Source organism: Macaca mulatta, chromosome 3 (assembly GCF_049350105.2).
Source record: "Macaca mulatta isolate MMU2019108-1 chromosome 3, T2T-MMU8v2.0, whole genome shotgun sequence".
Classification (NCBI taxonomy): domain Eukaryota; kingdom Metazoa; phylum Chordata; class Mammalia; order Primates; family Cercopithecidae; genus Macaca; species Macaca mulatta.
In genome coordinates this window covers 9,107,152-9,125,587 of record NC_133408.1, presented here as the reverse complement: position 1 = coordinate 9,125,587, position 18,436 = coordinate 9,107,152, and the positions used below count along the sequence as shown (strand labels likewise).

The window sequence follows — 18,436 nt, the reverse complement described above, 5'->3', positions numbered from 1 at the left end:
TCCATCTTTCATCCTATATTCATAGTGCTATATAAGTGTGCACTAAATAAAAAGCACCTTGCTGGTATTTTTTAAACTAATTGAATGTGCTAGCATTTACCATGGCAGAAGGTGTGGTGATAAGAGGGTGACAGGAGTTCTGAGTCTCGTAGGTCTCTGATACCTGAAAATTCACCAGCCCAGCCATTCTGATGGCAGCCTTGCACCCTGGGGAAATGGTTGTGTGAGTTCCTATAAAACAATAACATTGGGGTCTAATCCAATTATGATATGACCCACTCTTGGCTGAGCCCCAAGTGGAATCTGCACCATGGGGCAAGGCAAGGACCAGAGATAAAGGCTCAGTTTATGCCACTCCTTCTCAGGCTGATGGCATTTACTTGCATAGCCATAAAAAGCAGCTACTGGGGACTGTAGCAGAGTGTGGTAAAGTTGGCCATGTTGCAGTAGCCTGCCAATCACTATTAGCAGCAGTGAGAATGGGACATTTCCTTAGACTCCCTGGATTTGGACAGCAACAACAGGCTCTGGGGCCACAGTGGTGGTACAACAGAGCTCCACTGAGCTGCCAGTGTCCAGAATGTGAAGTCCTCTAGGCTAAGGGGAACATAGCTTCTCCTACTAGGAACTGATAAGGAGGAACCACAGCTCAGCCATGGGAAGGGCAGACTTCTTTCTCATCTTGGCGTGAGCTTCCCTGGTTGAGACACCAGACTGGTGAAGTATGACATACTGGTTTTGGTTAATTTTATTTTAACTTTAAGGAGACTTTTAACTGGACCATCACCCCCAGGAAATGTATCATGTAAAGAATAGCCAAGAAGGCCATAGATTCCATCCCACCAATGACACACAGCAACTGACTATTCACCACCATATCCTGCGCTGGATTTTCCATATGGCCAACTCAAGTACACATATTGCTTTACCAAGTGATGTTCAACTTTGTCTGCAATTACCACTGTGATTACATTTCTCCTCATTAGCCTAGATGGGAGGGTGCAGGGAAAGATGGTTGGATCAGGACATCTAGTTTCCATACTGCGAACTGAATTTGCTTGGTGGCTCTGGTCAAGTCCATTGACCCATTTGTGCCTCCTCTTGTGGTCCTTGTTCAGATATGCAGTGATTCCATGACTAATTTTCAGTGCTGGTCTCAAGCATGTAGCTGCCATTTGGTGCAAAGCATTAGCATATCTTTATAATTGCTAATGAGGGAAAGAAAATTCCAGAAAAGCTCTTTGGAGGAATCTAAGAATAACACTATGAGCTAAGCATTCTGTCCAAACAAATTTCATTAAAAGAAAACCAAATTATTATCCTTTTGCAAAATAATAACAATAATGGCCTTAACTAACATTTGCCAGGTTCTAAATATGTATCTTGCAGTGTCTAAATATTTTACACATTGTTTTCATTGCCTCCTGTTCACCCCATTGGTGAGGGAGGCATTCCACACTAGAATTATGAGGATGACCAAACACATTACACTCAACGCTTAGCAGATGTGACTGACAGCAGTTATTATTCACACACACTGTCAGCTTCAGAGAGGCGAACACAGCATGGGATGCCATCCACACAGGGGTTGCCCTCAGGAGCAGGGTGAACAGGCAGAGGCTGTGGGTGGCAAGCTCTGTAGCAACAAGAGGGTGAGGTGCCCCCGGTTCCTGCAGGAGAATCTGATGGGCTTTGAACAATTCCGAGCCTAGCAGGAAACTGACACCCACTTCTCAGGGGTAAGTAGGAGCTGTGCCTGGTCCACTTGATAAGGTGGGTTGCTTGACGGGAGCCTTATCTGCAAGAGAAGAATGGAGAGAGGCTCTTGTGAGTAGGTCAGTAGAGGCCCTGCTGATTTGACCAGATTTGAAGGCAGCACACTATACCAAGCCTTAATTTCAGCCTTTACATGACACACACATATTGTTTCATCATTGCAACACTCCTATGAAATATCATTACGCCTTTTTACAGATCATGAAATTGAGGCTTAAATGAGGCTAAGCAAATTGCCCAGTGTTTCCTAGCTGGCAAGTGGCTGAGCTGGTATTCAAAGCCAGGTTTGTTAATCTCAGAGTCTGACACCATAAGCAGCTGTGAACAGGTAGATGTAACAACCCATCTTAGACATGAATCAAGAAAGAAGAAGGACAAGGGGGGAACACCCTACCCCAGATAACCAGAGAGCTCAACTTAAACACACACAGTCTTTTGTTCTGTCCACCATTTGACCTTCTGAGTCCCATGCTACCTTCTGCAAGGCAACTGGGTTCATAAAGCCATCTCAGTGACCACTAACAGCAGCAGCTCTGCCTCACACTTTAATCAGTGGTCCCTGAAGTGTTTACAAGCCCAACTGCTTGGGACACACTTTTGATTTTACAGCCTGGGGGACGAGAAACAGTCCGAGCAGATCAACCAGCTCCCAGGTGCTTCAAATTCCCCAGGCCAGGGATGGCACCAATCAGTCATCCTTTTGCATGTGGATGTTGGGTATATCAAAGGGACTTGATGTTCTAGAATAAGTTCTTCTACACTGAAAAGAGGCTTTAGATCTCTTTTAGTCCAAATCCCTCATTATACGGTTAAAGAAAGTAAAGTGGCCTCCCCAAGGTCACAAAGTTGGTTAGGACAGAACCTGCTTGCATGCCTTCCCTAAACCCTTTCCCAACTCCCTCCTCCCGTGCACACCTCCCACTCAAGTAGAAGAAGGGAGAAACTCTCTTCCTCAGCACACTTTGCAGTTAGGCTGACCATGTGACCTGTTCCAGGCTTTGTGCCAAGAGGGAATCTGCCAGGGGGAGTCTGGGAGTGGTGTTTCTTCCCTGATAGAAAGCAAGCATGGAGAAAGAGCTCTCTCACCATCCTCTCCAAACTCTACCTTCTATAAGAGCCAGTGGAGGACCTGAGGCTTGAAACCAGAGGTGTCTTTTAGCCATGAGGGAAAGTTCAGAGATGCAGACATAGCAACTCAGCCTCAGGTGTGTGCTAAATCAGTCCCCAAACTGCCCTTCCTGACTCCTCATTTCAGTAACAATTAACCCAAGTTTAAACCACTGTTAGTCATGTTTTCTCTTCTTTGCCGCCAAACACCCTCCTCTGAGCAGCAGTCACTAGAGTCAGGCAGTAGGTGAAGACCCAGCAGTGTCACCCACTAGCGATGAGACCCAGGGCAAGGAACTTTTCTCTGTCTCAGTTTCATGTTTTGGAAATGGGCATATATTTTTACAGAGGTGCTGTAAAGTAGTGCTCCCCAACCTTTTTGGAACCAGGGACTGGTTTCGTGGAAGACAATTTTCCCACGGACCAGGGGTGTGGGGGTGGGGGATGGTTTCAGGATGACTCAAGTGCATTACTTTTATTGTGTACTTTATTTCTATTATTACATTGTAATATATAATGAAATAATTATACAACTCACCAAAATGTAGAATCAGTGGGAGCCCTGAGCTTGTTTTCCTGCAACTAATCAGTCACATCTAGGGGTGATGGGAGACAGTGACAGATCACAAGGCATAAGATTCTCATTAGCAGCATGTAACCTAGATCCCTTGCATGTACAGTTCTAAATAGAGTTTGCTATGAGAATCTAATGCTGCCACTGATTTGACAGAAGGTGGAGCTCAGGCAGTAATGTGAGCAAGGGGGTGGGGGGTGACTGTAAATAGAGATAAAGCTTCCCTCGCTCACCCATCACTCAGCTCCTCCTGTGTGGCCCAGTTACCAAGAGTCCAGGACTGGTACTCACCTGTGACCTGGCATGGGGGAGTGGTTGGGGACCCTTGCTGTAAAGCTTAAAATCTTTATAAAGAGTATATAATATTTTCTAGCTCACAATTGACTGTTAGCTAGGATTATTTCATTATTCTCTCAACCTACCTTCACAGAGGCTGTCCAACACAGAGCTCCTCAAAACTTTTGACAATACAGATGAATTACCCGGCAATCCTGTTTAAATTCAATTTCTGATTCAAAAAATCTGCCTTGGGCCTAAGACTGCATTTATGAAATCTTTTAGGGTATGTCTGTGCTGCTGGTGCTCAGATCACACTTTGAGAAGCAAGACTGTGAGAACCCTCTGGGTCTGTTTCCTGCTAGTTCAGCCTTCTAGCTGGTGGATCTGCACTAATAGCATGCCCCAACCTTCTCACTATACTCATGGTAGCTCATTCCTATAGTCAGACTGTCCTTGCATCCAGCAGCATCTTCATCAAATTCCAATTCCTGGGCTGAGCCAGTGACTCAGACCCTGCTTCTCCAGGTCTAAGGGTTGTCATTGTCAATTACAATGTCACCCTCAATGGCCCACGGTCTAGCCTAGTCACAGGGAGCTGGATGTACAGTAAGACAGGTATATGGAAGAAATCTGGGGCTTTTTGAGGATTTCATTCAAAGCAGGATGCGAAGGTTCATATACTTCAAAACTGGAGCCACTTGGGGACCTTGGTCTCAGGATGATGTATGTTATGATAACCCCCAGAACTAGAATTCATGAATTCCCTTGATCCAGCACTGTGCTCCAACCCTGGGACAGGCTTAAAGTTTGTCCTGACCCAGTTCATCTCATCCACCTGCCTGCACTTCTGTCAGCTGCCTGTGCCAGGTGTCTCATTCCCCTCCTTCCACCTGTGAAGAAGCTCAAAACCTGCAAGCTCTACTTCCTTCCAAGGCCAGTCTTGCCTTCACATACTCCTTCCCCTTCTTCTCCCTGTACTCTCTCCACTGGCTCTTCCCACACTCCTGCTCCCCAGTCCTGTGCTTTGCTCTCCATTCTGCTGAAGTTCACCTTCGTTCCTTCCAGATTGTGCCCTCAATTCCTCTCTCAGTCCATTTTGTGTTGCATGACTACCATAGACTAGGTAATTCATAAAGAAAATATATTTATAAATTTATTCTCACAGCTCTGAAGTCTGGGAAGTCCAGTGTCAAGGTGCTGGCCTCTGGTGAGGGCCTTCATGCTGTGTCATCCCCAGGCAGAGGACAAGAGAGCAAAAGAGAGCGGGAGATGGCCAAACTTGCTTTTATAACAAGCCCACTCTCATGATAACTAACCTACTCCTGCAATAATGACACTATTCTATTCATGATGGTGAAACCTTCATGGCTTAATCACCTCTTAATGGTCCCACCTCTTAATACCATCACAATGGCCATTAAATTTCAACACAAGTTTTGGAAGTGCTGTGTTTTGATTATTTTTCCCCTTCAAAAAGTATGTTGAAAAGTCTCAATGTAGCAGTATTAACAGGTGGGGCCTTTAAGAGGTGAGTGAGTCATGAGGGCTCTGCCTTCATAAGAATATTAATCCATACATGGATTAATGGGCTATCACAGGAATGAGTCTGTTTAAAAGCCAGCGTGGCTCTCATTTTCACACCCTTGCCATGTGATGTCTTGAGCCATATTAAGATTCTCCAGAGAGTCCCCACCAGCAAGAAGGCCCTCACCAGCTGTGGCCACTTGACCTTGGATTTCCTCAGAGCTGTAAGAAATGAATTTACTTTCTTTATAAATTATCCAGTCTCAGTTATTCAATTTTAGCAGCAGAAAACAGAGTAAGGCAGGAGGAGACATTCAAACCACAGCATTCCAACCATGGCCCCTCAAACTAATGTTTTTCTGCCATACAAAATGCATTCATTCTATCTTGATGCCCCAAAAGTCTTAACTCATTTCAGCATCAACTCAAAAGTCCAAAGCCCAGAGTCCCATCTGAATTAGAAGGCGGGGGGACTCAAGGCACGATTCATCATGAGGCAAATTCCTCTCCAGCTATAACATGGGAAATTAACAAGTTACATGCTTCCAAAATAAAATGGTGGGACAGACATAAGATAGACATTCTCGTTCCAAAAGGGCAGAATAGGCAAGAAGAAAGAGATAACTGGTCCCAGGTATTAATAAATCTAAAACCCAACAGAGAGAACAACATGAAGCTCCAGAATAATCTGCTTTGACTCCATGTCCTGGGCACTCTGGGGCAGGAGTCGGGCTCCCAGGAACTCAGGCATCCTTGCTCCTATGGTTTTGCTGAGTTCAGTCTACCTAGCAGGTCTCGTGGGTTGGAGTGTGGCACCAGCAGCTCTCCCAGGTTAATATTTCAAGCTGGCAGCTCTACAGTTCTGGGGTCTCAGAAGTGACCCTGGCTCCACTAGGCACTGCACAGCCCCTGCAGCAGATCCAGCTCCACATTTCGACTCAGCATTGCCCAAATACAGCTCTCTGTGATGGCTCTGCCTCCATGACAAGTCTTTGCCTGGGCCCCCAGGTTGACTGTGACAGCCTTTAAAATCTAGGTGGAGGTCACTGTGCCCCACAGCCCTTGCATTCTACATGCCTGCAGAATTAACACCATGTAGATGCTACCAATGTCTACAGCTTGTACCTTTTGGAGCAGTTGATTGAGCCACAACTGGGGCCACTTGAACCACAGCTGGAGCAGCAGAGAATCGCTGTACCAGGATGTAAAAACAGAGATCCAAGGTGGTCCTGGACAGCGAGCCCGTACAGGGCATCCAGACCCATCCCCCAAAATCATTCTGTCCTCTGAGAGCTCTGAATCTGTGATTGAGGGCAGCTTTGAAGATCTCTGAAATGCCTTTGGGGTCATTCTTCCACTGTCTTGATGACCCCTTCCATCTGTACGGGTCTCCTTACCCAACGGTTTGTTGGCCACACCCTTGGTTTCCTCATGTGAACACATTTTCATTCTTTAAATGGTCAGGCTGAATATTTAAAAATTTTTTCTGTTCTGCTTTTGTTTTAAATTATAAATTTCATCTTTAAGTCATTTTTTCCCTCTTGGATCTTACTATATGCAGTTAAAAGTGGCTGCACAACTCCTCCAATATTTTGCTTAGAAGTGTCTTCTGCTAGATATTCTAGTCAGACACTCTTAAATTCCACCTTCTATAAATCCCTCGGGCATGGACACAATTTGACCAAGTTCCTTGCCATTTCATAACAAGGATGCTCTTTACTCCAGTGTCCAAAAAGATATCCTCTTTTTCCACCTGAGACCTCATCAGAATGACCTTTACTGTCAGCATTTCTATCAACATTCTGATCATGGCCACTCAAGTAATCTGTAAGAAGTTTCATACTCTCCCTACAGCTCTCTTCTTCTGAGCCCTCTCCAGAATTGTCTTACTACTCTGTTTATAGAAATCTAGGCTTTTTCTAGCCTACTCTTCCAAACTTTTTCAACCTTTATCAATTACCCAGTTCCAAAGCTACTTTCACATTTTCAGGTATTTGTTACAATAACGGCCTCAATTCTCAGTACCAACTTTCTATCCATTTTGTGTTTCTATAAACACAGGTTGGGTAATTTATAAAGACAAGAAATGTATGCTCACTGTTCTGAAGACTAGGAAGTCCAATATCAAGATGCTGGCATCTGGTAAGGGCCTTTGTGGTACATCATCCCATGGCAGAAGGTGGAAGGCAAGACAGCACGAGAGAGCAAGAGAGCAAGAGGGGGCCAAACTCACTAGTATAAGCAGCCTACTCTCATGATAACTAACCCACTCCTGCAATAACCACATTGTTCAGTTCTTGAGGGTGGTGCCCGCGTGGCCTCATCACCTCTAAATACTGTCACACTGGCAATTAAATTTTAACATGAATTTTGGAGGGGACATTCAAACCACAGCACTCTCCAATCCTCTCTTAGCATCTTCCATAAGCCTCTAGTTTACAATATGCCAAATGCCACTACGGCCCCTTGTTTGAAACATGTTTGTCTCCCTAGTCACTGAGCTTTCTGAAGGCAGCAACAGCCTTTCATCTTGGATCCTCTTTCTGGCTGGACCCTTCCCCTGGCCCTACCCCAACCTAACATGCCTTCCAGGCACCTGTGTCACTCTGGAGGTCGAAGAGCACAGGCACTTACCTGTGTGATGCGTTTTTCCATCTTTGTTTCATTGCCTTCATCAACCTTCTGATCCAGGTAGCCAGAAGCTGCTGTATGATCAAGTAAGAAAATAAAATCTCAGAATTATTAATCACTTCTACTGTGCTGGACACCCTGATAAGAAATTTATGTATGCCCATTTAATGAATTCTTACAACTATTATCGCTATTGGATTTCTATCATCTCCACTTTACAGATGCGGAAATGGAAGCTGAGGAGTAATAGGAATATTGCCTGAGGTTGCACAGCCAGGAAGAGAAGCAGTGGAGCCAGGAGCCCAGCCTCTGTTAACTTCTAGCAAAACGGCTCAAGGAAATATAGGCACAAACCTGATTCTTGGCTGCTCATTTCCACTGGTGGAAAGCTGGTGGAAAAGTGAAGGGTCCTGTCTAAAAGAGAGTAGATTAGTTAAATCACTGAGTTTTGTTTCCTCCCACCAAACTATGAGTTGTTATTGCAAGATCCCTGAGTCAATGTCAAACTTTTACCGTCCTGGGAGCTTAAATACATTTGGCAAGCAACACCAAGTTATACGGTTTCCAATACTTAGAGGTATCTGTGAATGCAGATCTTAATGCAGTATATTCTACTGGGGCTGCATTTTCTGTCTGAAACTGAGAATGTATTTTAGATGATGTGGTTAGCATAGAACATGCTTCATCTCAGGACTCAGCTAGGATAAAAACAAGGCAGGCACATTGGCCAGTGTCAAGTGTGAAGGCCCAATTTAGGCCCTTACTGTGTTGAAGGCTGCTGGGCAGATGCCAGGACAGACACAGAGGCCAGGCTCCAGTACAGCCTCAGGGGAAGTCCATGCCAGGGTGTACTTGATCTGGTCTCCCACATAATATAAATGATCCTGGTGATGAAGGTCCTGCCAAGAGACCTCCAGGTGACTCCAGGAGTCTTTGAGGCTGTGAATCTTTGCACCATACTTTAAACTAAATTTCTACAGAGCCCCAAATGCCTGTCGCCTCCTCAGCTCCTTTTGTAAAGGAACATGGGTAAACCATGGACCATTAAGAGTAGACAAAGTTTTGCCAAGTCCTTGGTGCTATGTAGGGAAGAGCTTCTCAGAATGTTCTACTGGGTCCCTCTAGCTGCAGAGGAGGGCAAATGAGCACCGGGGGTCTGGAGGGATAGCCCGAAGCAGCCCCATAACTTGCATGGAATGTTTTTGAAGTCTTGTATTTATCTTAATAATTCATGAGAATTTTACATTTCTTTCCATGCTATACCCATGTCTATTTTATATTAAATGTAGCATTAATAATTGCCCGAAACCTGAAAAAAATGGTGCCCCAGAAAGCTGTACCCACAGTTCTCCTGTAGCCACCCTAAGGGGACATATGTCCCAGTTCGAAAGCACAGATGTACGGCGTTAATCTCACTGGTTATTCCAGAACCTTCTCTTGCCCACACTTAGAAAAACCACAGGCAGCCAGAGGCTTGAACCTAAGTAACATGCACACAAGTTCAGACCCAACAAAGGGAAGAATTTCCAGGAGATATTTGCGCACAGACTCAAGAAGACTTTTAGAAAATGAACAAGCAAAATACCTCACCAAAAGGCAGGGACTCCTAATATTTTGGATTCTCTGAACACTGATGTAGTGTACAGAGATCCTTCCCAGAAAAAAAAAAAAAAAAACAAAAAAAAAAAACCATTTCTTAGGTCTGTGTGTTCTTTAGAGATTTCCAGAGACCTGAGGCCATCCGTGGACCCCTAAGAATATAAAGATCCCCACTGAGATCCTTTGTGCAAAGGCCCTTTGTAGAGGGCATGCGTTTTCTTTAAATGTTTTGAGCCAGCGTCTAAATGTTGAGAAAGTTCACACTGATGTCTGGATCCTGGAGACTTGACAGCTTCGGACCTGCACGAGCTCATGGCTCCATGGAGGGGAGGAGCAGCCGCTGCCCCTGCAGCTGGGATTCCTCGTCCCCTCTGCCACACCACCCCCATTCCTCCTTCACAGAACCCGCCAGCCCCTGTGGCACCTTAACTGGTGACTCTTGTCATGCCATTAGGCCATCGTCGGGGACATCAGGCCCTGACAGTGGACAAGAGCCATCTGGAGTCCATGCTGGTCATCACCTGCCCCAGCTGACCTTCCACCCAGACCTGCTGCTGGGCTGTGGTTGGACAGAAGCTGGGTCAAAGAAGCGGAAAAATCTGCAGATACATCCAGTACTGGCAGCATTGGTTGTAGTGAAGGAGTTCAATCCTCTATACGGGGAGGATTCTCCCCACTCCACTTGGAATGGAGCCATGAGGGTGAGTGGAGGGTCAGAGCCTGCTGCAGTCATGGGGCAGAAACAGCTTCCCGTGCGACATCGGCACCCTCTCTTGGGACGGTGGTGGCTGCAGCAACAAATTAACACAAATAGGGTGACTTAAAACAAGAGAAATGTATTCTCTCACAGTTCTGGAGGCCAGCAATCTGAAGTCAAAGTGTCCACAGGGCCATGGCACCCTCTGGAGACTCAAGAGGAGAATCTATCATTTGCCTCCTCCAGCTTCTGGTCTCTCCAGGCATCCATTGGCTTGTGGCTGTGTCACTCCAATCCCTTCTTTATGTCTGTGTTTTCTCTTCTGAAGACTCCTGTCATTGGATTTGAGGCCCACCTAATCAATCCAGGATGATCTCATCTGGAGATCCTTCCCTTAATTATGTCTGAAAAGATGTTTTTTTCCAAATGAAGTCACATTCACAGGTACTGGGGATTAGGACTTGGACGTATCTTTTGGGGGTCACCATTCAACCCACTACCCAGCTTCTTCTCAGCCATTGGCATATGTCATAGGCAACAGCAGCCCCTAATAACAAGGGTCAGTCATGGAGGTGGCTTTGCCAGTGTTAATGGTAAAAAGTGCCCTCCATGAGCAAGACCTGACTGTGGAGGAGAATACAGAACCACGTCGCAACTTACTTACTCGGATGCCCTTGGTAATGAGCACAACAGCCCAACTGCAGGTCACCAAGAGATCTTTGGGAGGGATGGAGGCAATTAAAGAGGTCCTGGAAGAGTGAGTAGGGGCTGAGCCTGATTTTTTTAAACATGCTGTGACCTATTTGCACCCTAAGGCTGCTGAGGCCTGGGGAAGTGCTTAATTTGCACAACTGCACCCTCATGAGAGTTCTGGTCTCATCCGAGTCCACCTGCCCATGCCCCAAATCCAAACCAGTGCGTTCCTCTCTCATGCTCTGCCAACCAGCATGGGGTGAGCCATCCAACACCCACTGAGCACTTCCTGTGTGAAGTTCCCATACTGGGGTACCCCTCTCCCTAGAGCTCTAGATGGAGAGACAGAGAGGCATCCTCCAATCACCTAGGAAAAGTCAGTTAGGTGTGGATGTCAGATGTTTTCAACATCCTATTCCTGTCCCTTATTTATAAAGTGAGTAGGCTCTGTGTTCACTGTCCCCCGGTGGGATGCAGTAGAAATAAAGGCAGAAACTGCCTGGCTTTGGTCTTCTGAAAGTCTAAGCCCCTGGGGGATTTCAGAGAATCTACTGAGCTGAAAAAATAAAAGGGCTTAGGGGTATGTATTAGCCTGTTATCACACTGCTATAAAGAACTATCTGAAACTGGGTAATTGATGAAGCAAAGAGGTTTAATTGACTCACAGTTCTGCAGACTTCACAGGAAGCATGACTGGGAGGCCTCAAGAAACTTACAATCATGGCAGAAGGGGAAGGGGAAGCAAGCACTCTAACCATGGTGGAGCAGGAGAGAGACAGAGACAAGGGGAAAGTGCCACACACTTTTAAATGATCAGATCTCATGAGAACTCACTATCATGAGAACAACAAAAGGGGAAGTCCGCCCCCCATGATCCAATCACCTCCCACCAGGTCCCTCTCTCAACACTGGGGATTACAATTCAACGTGCGATTTGGATGGGGACACAGAGCCAAACCAGATCAGAGTAGAAACAAAAAATACTGGACCAATAAACAGATGGAACATTTCCCCAGATCAGGCAATTTTCCCCAGGTCAGGGAGGTATTCTGTTGGGGTGTGGGGAGGAGACTGGGATAGGTCAGCAAGATCCCAGGAAGGGGGCAGCTGCCTGGTCCTCTTAAGTACTTGAAAAACATATCTTCACCCCAAGTGGAGCTTTGAACCTCAGGCTTGATTGCCCCGAGGGCCAGCCAATGGACTGTAATGTATATGGACTGATGATGAGGCCCAATGAGGACCAGAGGATCCACTCCTGCCCCCACCCCTCTCAGCAGTTCCACAACCTACATATGTCCCTGAGACCATGATCTGGTCACAGAGTAAGGAGAGTGCCTTGGTTTGCTAGGGCTGCCCCGACAATCCACAGATTGTTCACAGGTGGCTTCAACAACAGACCTTTTTTGTAGCAGTTCTAGAGGTCAGAAATCCAAGATCAAGGTGGCACTGGGCTATTTCTGAGGCCTCTCTCCTTGGCTTGTGGATGGCTGTCTTCTGCCTGTGTCTTCACACGGTCTTCCCTCTGTGCCTGTCTGTGTCCTCGTATCCTCATTACAACACTTATCATATGGATTTAGGGCCCACTCTAATGATCTCATGGTAACTGAATTGCATCTTTAGTGGTCCTGTCTCCAAATACCATCACACTCTGAGGTACTGCAAGTTAGAACTTCAACAGAAGAATTTTAGGAGGTCATAGTTCAGTCCTTTACAAAGAGGAACTTTCAGAAAATGATCCAGCTTGGTGAAGAAATGGTTCTCTTGAAATAAAATTTAAGTCAATAAAAAACACAGATTTCTCTTTTGTATACACCTCGGGACGTGGACTGATTCATGTCTACTGGCCCCCACAGGTGCCTTTTCCCCAGGCAGGAAGGTACAGATCCTGGGTGGGGCACAGTTGGGGTGTGTGTGTGTGTGTGTGTGTGTGTGTGTGTGTGTGTGTGTTTAAAGAAAATCTCCAGGTGATTCTCAGTCCCTCCCACAGAGGCCCACTGCTGTGCCAAGTGGGCACAGGGCAAATCCCAAATCTCTTGCTCAGTTATAAGACAAATAGTCACTAGGTGCCTTCTATAGGCGAAGCATTGTGCAAGGCACCTGGAAGAAAATTAAAGTATGTGGCCTGCCCTTACCTGTTATGTACAGCAAGGCGCTCGGTCAAAGCAAAGAGAGCCCAAAGGCATTCCCATGCTTGGTGCTCCAGACCTCCTTGTGCACTCACATGCCCGCGCTCTTTACTCTCATCCAGGTTATTTCTCCGTCCCTAGATCTGCTAAGAAGTATACTATGGATGGGTCAATTTTTTACAAAGAAGAGTGGAAACTTCCTCCCCTCAAGGGAAATAAGTGTCCTGTGGTGGCAAGGAATAAGGGGAGTGAGGAATAGGACTTTGTGGTAAATGCTTTAACTCGGATGTAAGAGCTAAGTCTGGCATCGCTGCAATTGAATGGATACTATTGTCCCAACTTTGCAGAAGACTCTGTATATCCTAGTTTGGGATCCCCCAAAAGTGGACCTTGAGACAAAGATTTTCTATGCAAGCAGTTTCTTGGGCAGGGATCCAAGAAGCACGGTGAGGAAGAGGGGAGGAGGGGCTGGGAAGGGGAAGGGATCAGTACAGGACACCTAGTGAGTGGGCTACTGCTGCAGGCACATGGGGCTCAGTCCTACTGGGGACTCTGAAGCCTAGGGCCATGAGCTCAAGTAAGCATGCACTGGAATAAGGAGAATCCCCAGATCTTGTAAGATTGTTGTCCACAGAGTCTGAATTGACATTGTTAGCTGGGGACATATGGAAGCCAGGTAATACATGGAGTCCTGGCCCATGTCTAGCGTACAGTGGATTTGTTTGACTCATAGACCACTGAGTGGTTGTTTTCCTAATTACTCAACAGAGAATTGGAATGAAAATGCTTGGTGGTTGTCAGAAGTCTCACATTGGAACCTTGACCTGTAGCATAGGAGTTTTAATACTGGGGAAAGCCAAATAGAAACCCAATCCCTGTCCTTGGCCAAAATAATTTTTAAAAAAGCAAAATGCATTCCCAGAAGAACAACGGAGCTTAGTGGTACCACCAGAAATTTGAAGAAGGCAGGGGTGGTATCACTGCTATATCCCAATTTAATCTGTTAGGGAGGCAGGAGCCCAGGTGAGCCAATGCGACACCATTTTAAAATCAATTCCATCTTAAAACTGGCAAGGCACATTCCTTGCCAGTCACGACCCGTGGTCCTGAGATGTTTACAGCTAAGGAAGCAGCTTAGTGATGCTACAAGGACACACTCCTACAACAGTGAAAAGTCCAGATGTCCCAATACTCATATATGTTTTCAAGATAATTATAGTTACACTTTGATGTACTTACACACTAAAATGTCAAGGATAGTTTTCTTTAAATCAATACAATAATTTTGTCATGCTGTCAGCCCACCCGTATGTGGGCACAACTTAGTTTAGTCTCTACATAGACAAAACCCCTATATAAAAAATTAAACTTAAAATAAAGATGATACATTCCTCTGCTTGCTTCCTGAGAACACCCTACTCTGTAATGGAGTAGTTTCTAATAAACTTGCTTCTTTCACTGTGCTCTGTGACTTGTCTTGAATTCCTTCCTGCATGACATACAAGAGTCCTCTTTTGGGATCTAGATTGGGACCCCATTTTCCAGCAACAAATCCATCAGTATGGCCACTACAGAAATCAGAGGGTCATGGAGATGACAACGGACTATCACATACTCAAGCAAGTAGTAGCCTCCATTGTAGCAACTGTGCCATACATGGCAAAGAGAGATTAACACAGCCTTTAGACTATGGTGTGCACAGGCGTGCTGCCCTTGACCTGGAAATGTGTACTTTGCCCTCTGTGTCAGCAAAAAAGACCAGAAGTAGTTCCCCTTCATGTGGGACTGATATAGATTTCTCCTGAGGCCTCTTTCCTTGGCTTGCAGACAACCACCTTTTCATTGTTTCCTCACTTGGTCTTTCCTTCGTGTGCACAGATCCCTGGTGCATCGCCCCCTTCTTATAAGGACGTCAGTCATACTGGATTAGTGTGCTACTCTTATAACCTCATTTAATCTTAATTACCTCTTTAAAGGCCCTATCTTCAAGTACAATCATATTGGAGGTTAAGGCTTCAACCCCTGAATTTGAAAGAGGAGGGACAAAATTTAGTCCATAAGAGGCACCATGTCACAGATAGAATGACTCAGCCAGTTATGATCAGCCACCTCAATTCTGGCACAAGGAGCTCACAGAGTAGCCAAGGTGACAGAGAAGGAGGTTGAGGTTGTGCCTGGACCCAACAGCAGGGGCTCCCTCTCATCAAGGCTGATCTAGCTATGGCTGCTGCTGCACGTCCAACCCATCAGCACCAGAGACCAACAGTGACACAGAGACCTGCCTAGCCCAAGTGTGTGCCCCCTCCCAGGGGACGAGTGTCACCAGTGACTGGCTTCTGCATGGGTATTTAGGTTCAGCCCCTTTTCTTCATTCTGGGATAACTCTGATGGATCATTCCAGTTATGCAGCTCCTGTGGAAGCAACTGAGGTCTCAGTCATAGCACCATCACAGGTCAGCTTCTCTCTCTGCCCACTTCTGCCAGCCTCACTTCCTTACATGTGTATCTCCCAAGAACACTCCCCAGTAAACCTTGGCACCCAGCTCTCAGTGTCTGCTTTCAAAGCACCTATGATAAAACAGTAACCTTTCCAAAACTGATCTGAGAGTGGGCCTGCTTTCAGAATAGTCCTTTCCCCACTGTAGAACAATGGTGCCCCTCACCTACTTTAAATATTTCTGTGGCTCATTAACCTAGTTGAAATACACACCTGGCATTCTACAAAAGGAATCGAAGTATTGTCTCAAAAGACTATCTTCATGATTAATCAAGGTCCATTGAGCCATGGGACCTCCAAACTTTCCCTTACTGAGAGATACTTCTGCTAATGGTGAAGCTTGGTATTAAAAATAATGTTTAGACCTGTTTTGTGACATTCTGAATGTAGAACAGCCAAAGCCATTTAGATTAGTGTCATTTGTCCTCATAAATGTGAATAGAATGCTTTGTGGGACTATCAAATTCTTTAAGACACATTATATAAAATGGGCAGATAATCTTAAGAGATTTCTTTTAGAGTTGGTGTGTTTCATTCAATAAACCTGTTTTATCAAATCACATAATATTTATTTAATTGTCACCAATCATTCTTTTATTTCATCATATAGAATATTGCATATGTGTCTTATTTTTTACCAAGAAATGAACTTTCTAAAACTTATGAAAACATTTAGATGTTAACTTACAAAAATACACAGCGATAGATAGATTTTTTCCTTATTCTCTTAAGGTGTATGTGGAAAATAAAGTACAAAGATCAATGGAAAAACTAATACCCTCCTGCCTGCCCATGTTTTCAGGCAATTAATAAATAAGAGAAAAGAGGAAGCAAAGAGACAACAAAGATATATAATATATATTTTTAAAATATATAAAAATAAAAATATATAATGACATCTCTTCACATGGGGTGGGGGAGAAGCACCACCTCCCCTCCAACAGGGTACCCACACCTTCCAGATTACCTGGGTAGATCTCAAATTCCACTACTCTGATCTGCCAACCTCAGAAGATCACGTAGGACTGTCAGATACCTTGTCTGTTTGGGGAAAGGGTATGGAACACAGAGTCCCAATAATCACACACCTTCTTACCCAGCCTACAATGGCTTCAGAGCACAGAGGCTGTGGTCCCCTTGGCTTCCTGACCAGGTGCTCCTGGTTGGCCTTCCCCCAGCACTTCCCAGCAGACCTGGTTCCTGGCAGTGATGCCTTTGCTTTTCTTCTAGGTCTATTTTTGCCCAGAGTCGCCAATTCCCCACCACAAGTCTTCGTTCTTTTCCCCCAAGGACCTTCATTGGTTTTCCCTAAAGGGGTTTTCCCCTGCCCAATCCTGGTGCCTTTGAGTCACAGCCAGCATCCTTGCCAGGGGGCCACCAGCCCACTCTGCTAGCTGACCAACAATCCTGTTTTTGGGTCTAAGGAAAAGTGCCTCATGTGATCATCAGAGCTTGAGCCAGAGGACATATACGGGCAGGGCTTAGACCAAGGGCCAAAAGCAACAGGCCCCAAGTGAGGGCAGAGATGGGAAGTCATCGGTAGTCACTGCTGCTCCAGGCACCCACCTGGGAGGGCCTGCATTGCCCATTGAGTGACCCAGTAGTCCCATTCCTCTGGGTATAGCAAAATTAAGAACCTTAGCCTTGAAGAGGTCAGGAGGCTTAAAGGGACATTTCTGAAGTTGGGGTCTTTGCACTTGAAGTTATGCAAGTAGTTGAGCATTAGATGTCTTACTCTTAAACCTTGTATGTTCTCCACCAAAAGGTTTGAAGCCTGGTAAAACTCTCGAAAAAATGCACATCATTGTGGTAGCCATGTCTTCAATTAGCCCCTATCCATACAGCAACATTTTAGCTCAGTGACTGCAAAGACACCCTCTCTTCTTATTTTATCCCTAATGCTTAGGTTGCTGCTGGCACCTAAGAAGTATTAAATAAATGTTGATGGCATGAATGATCATTCTGACTTGAAAGGGCATTTATTGAACTTTTTACTCCATCAAACACAGTAAGCCCTTGATTTTTATTTCTTCTGCTCTAATTTCTCAGAGCTTGCAAAGATTTCCTTGCAGGGCATCATTGCCACCTGAGTAAGAAAGGAAGGCTGCCCTCACCTCACTCACCTGTTCTCCTTTTGATCGTATACTCTCGTGTTCTCCAGTGCATCAAAGTGGTGACCTTCTTCTAATCACAGACAAGTACAATAGGATTGGAAAGTGTCATGTTTTGGCAGGTGAACCTGTTTCTATAAGGATCCTGAAAAGACCAAGGTATATTTATTACCCTCAGTTTCTTTCCCTGACTTGCTCTTCACTCTCTGATGGCCCAGCCTTGGCATATCTCCAAGAGCAGCTGTTGGCAGGTCTTTTGCCCCAGGAAAAAAATTTCAGTTCCGTATTACTCAAGTTGTGCCTAAAGATGTTGGTCATTAGCCACTTCACTCTCTCTCACCTGCTTGTGAAATATGGGTTGGATTCCTTCCGACATGTTACATCCCCAGTTAAACTCCTAACGCAAATAGGAATCTATGGAGAGATTTGACCCAGGAGTTTATGACCTGGCTGGGAGGGAAAATCTCCTCCACAAACATCTTCTCTAATTGTTTTGTATCTTTCCCATCTCAACATTCCCACTTCCTAAAGACTCTCATGAAATAGAAGCACAATTTTTGATTGAGCATTCAGTCTGTCTACTATAATACTCTCTGGATCCCTTGTTACCAATATTCTTATAATCCCATTTATAACTAAGGAGTTTAGTTATAAACTAAACTCCTGCCTTTCCTCAGGAGGTGTTGGCCTCACAAATGTCCCGCAAACAAGGAAAGCAGATCTTCCAGGAATGGCAGGAATCACGCATGAGAAGACTGAAGGGTCAGCTCTTTAATTGGACTGTCTCAATCGTTTGGGCTGTTAAACAATCTTTTTGCTCAG

At 45.3% G+C, this 18,436-nt stretch overlaps 1 long non-coding RNA gene across 1 annotated transcript; it reads right to left on the bottom strand.

Moving 5' to 3' along the window:
* Window positions 1–242: 242 nt before the first annotated feature.
* Window positions 243–16,608, bottom strand: LOC144340124 (uncharacterized). The gene is made up of 4 exons (XR_013415841.1): window positions 16,471–16,608; window positions 8,246–8,305; window positions 7,895–7,965; window positions 243–1,798 (listed from the first exon to the last, which is right to left on the bottom strand). It is a non-coding gene; the product is annotated as an uncharacterized LOC144340124 (long non-coding RNA).
* Window positions 16,609–18,436: the final 1,828 nt, after the last annotated feature.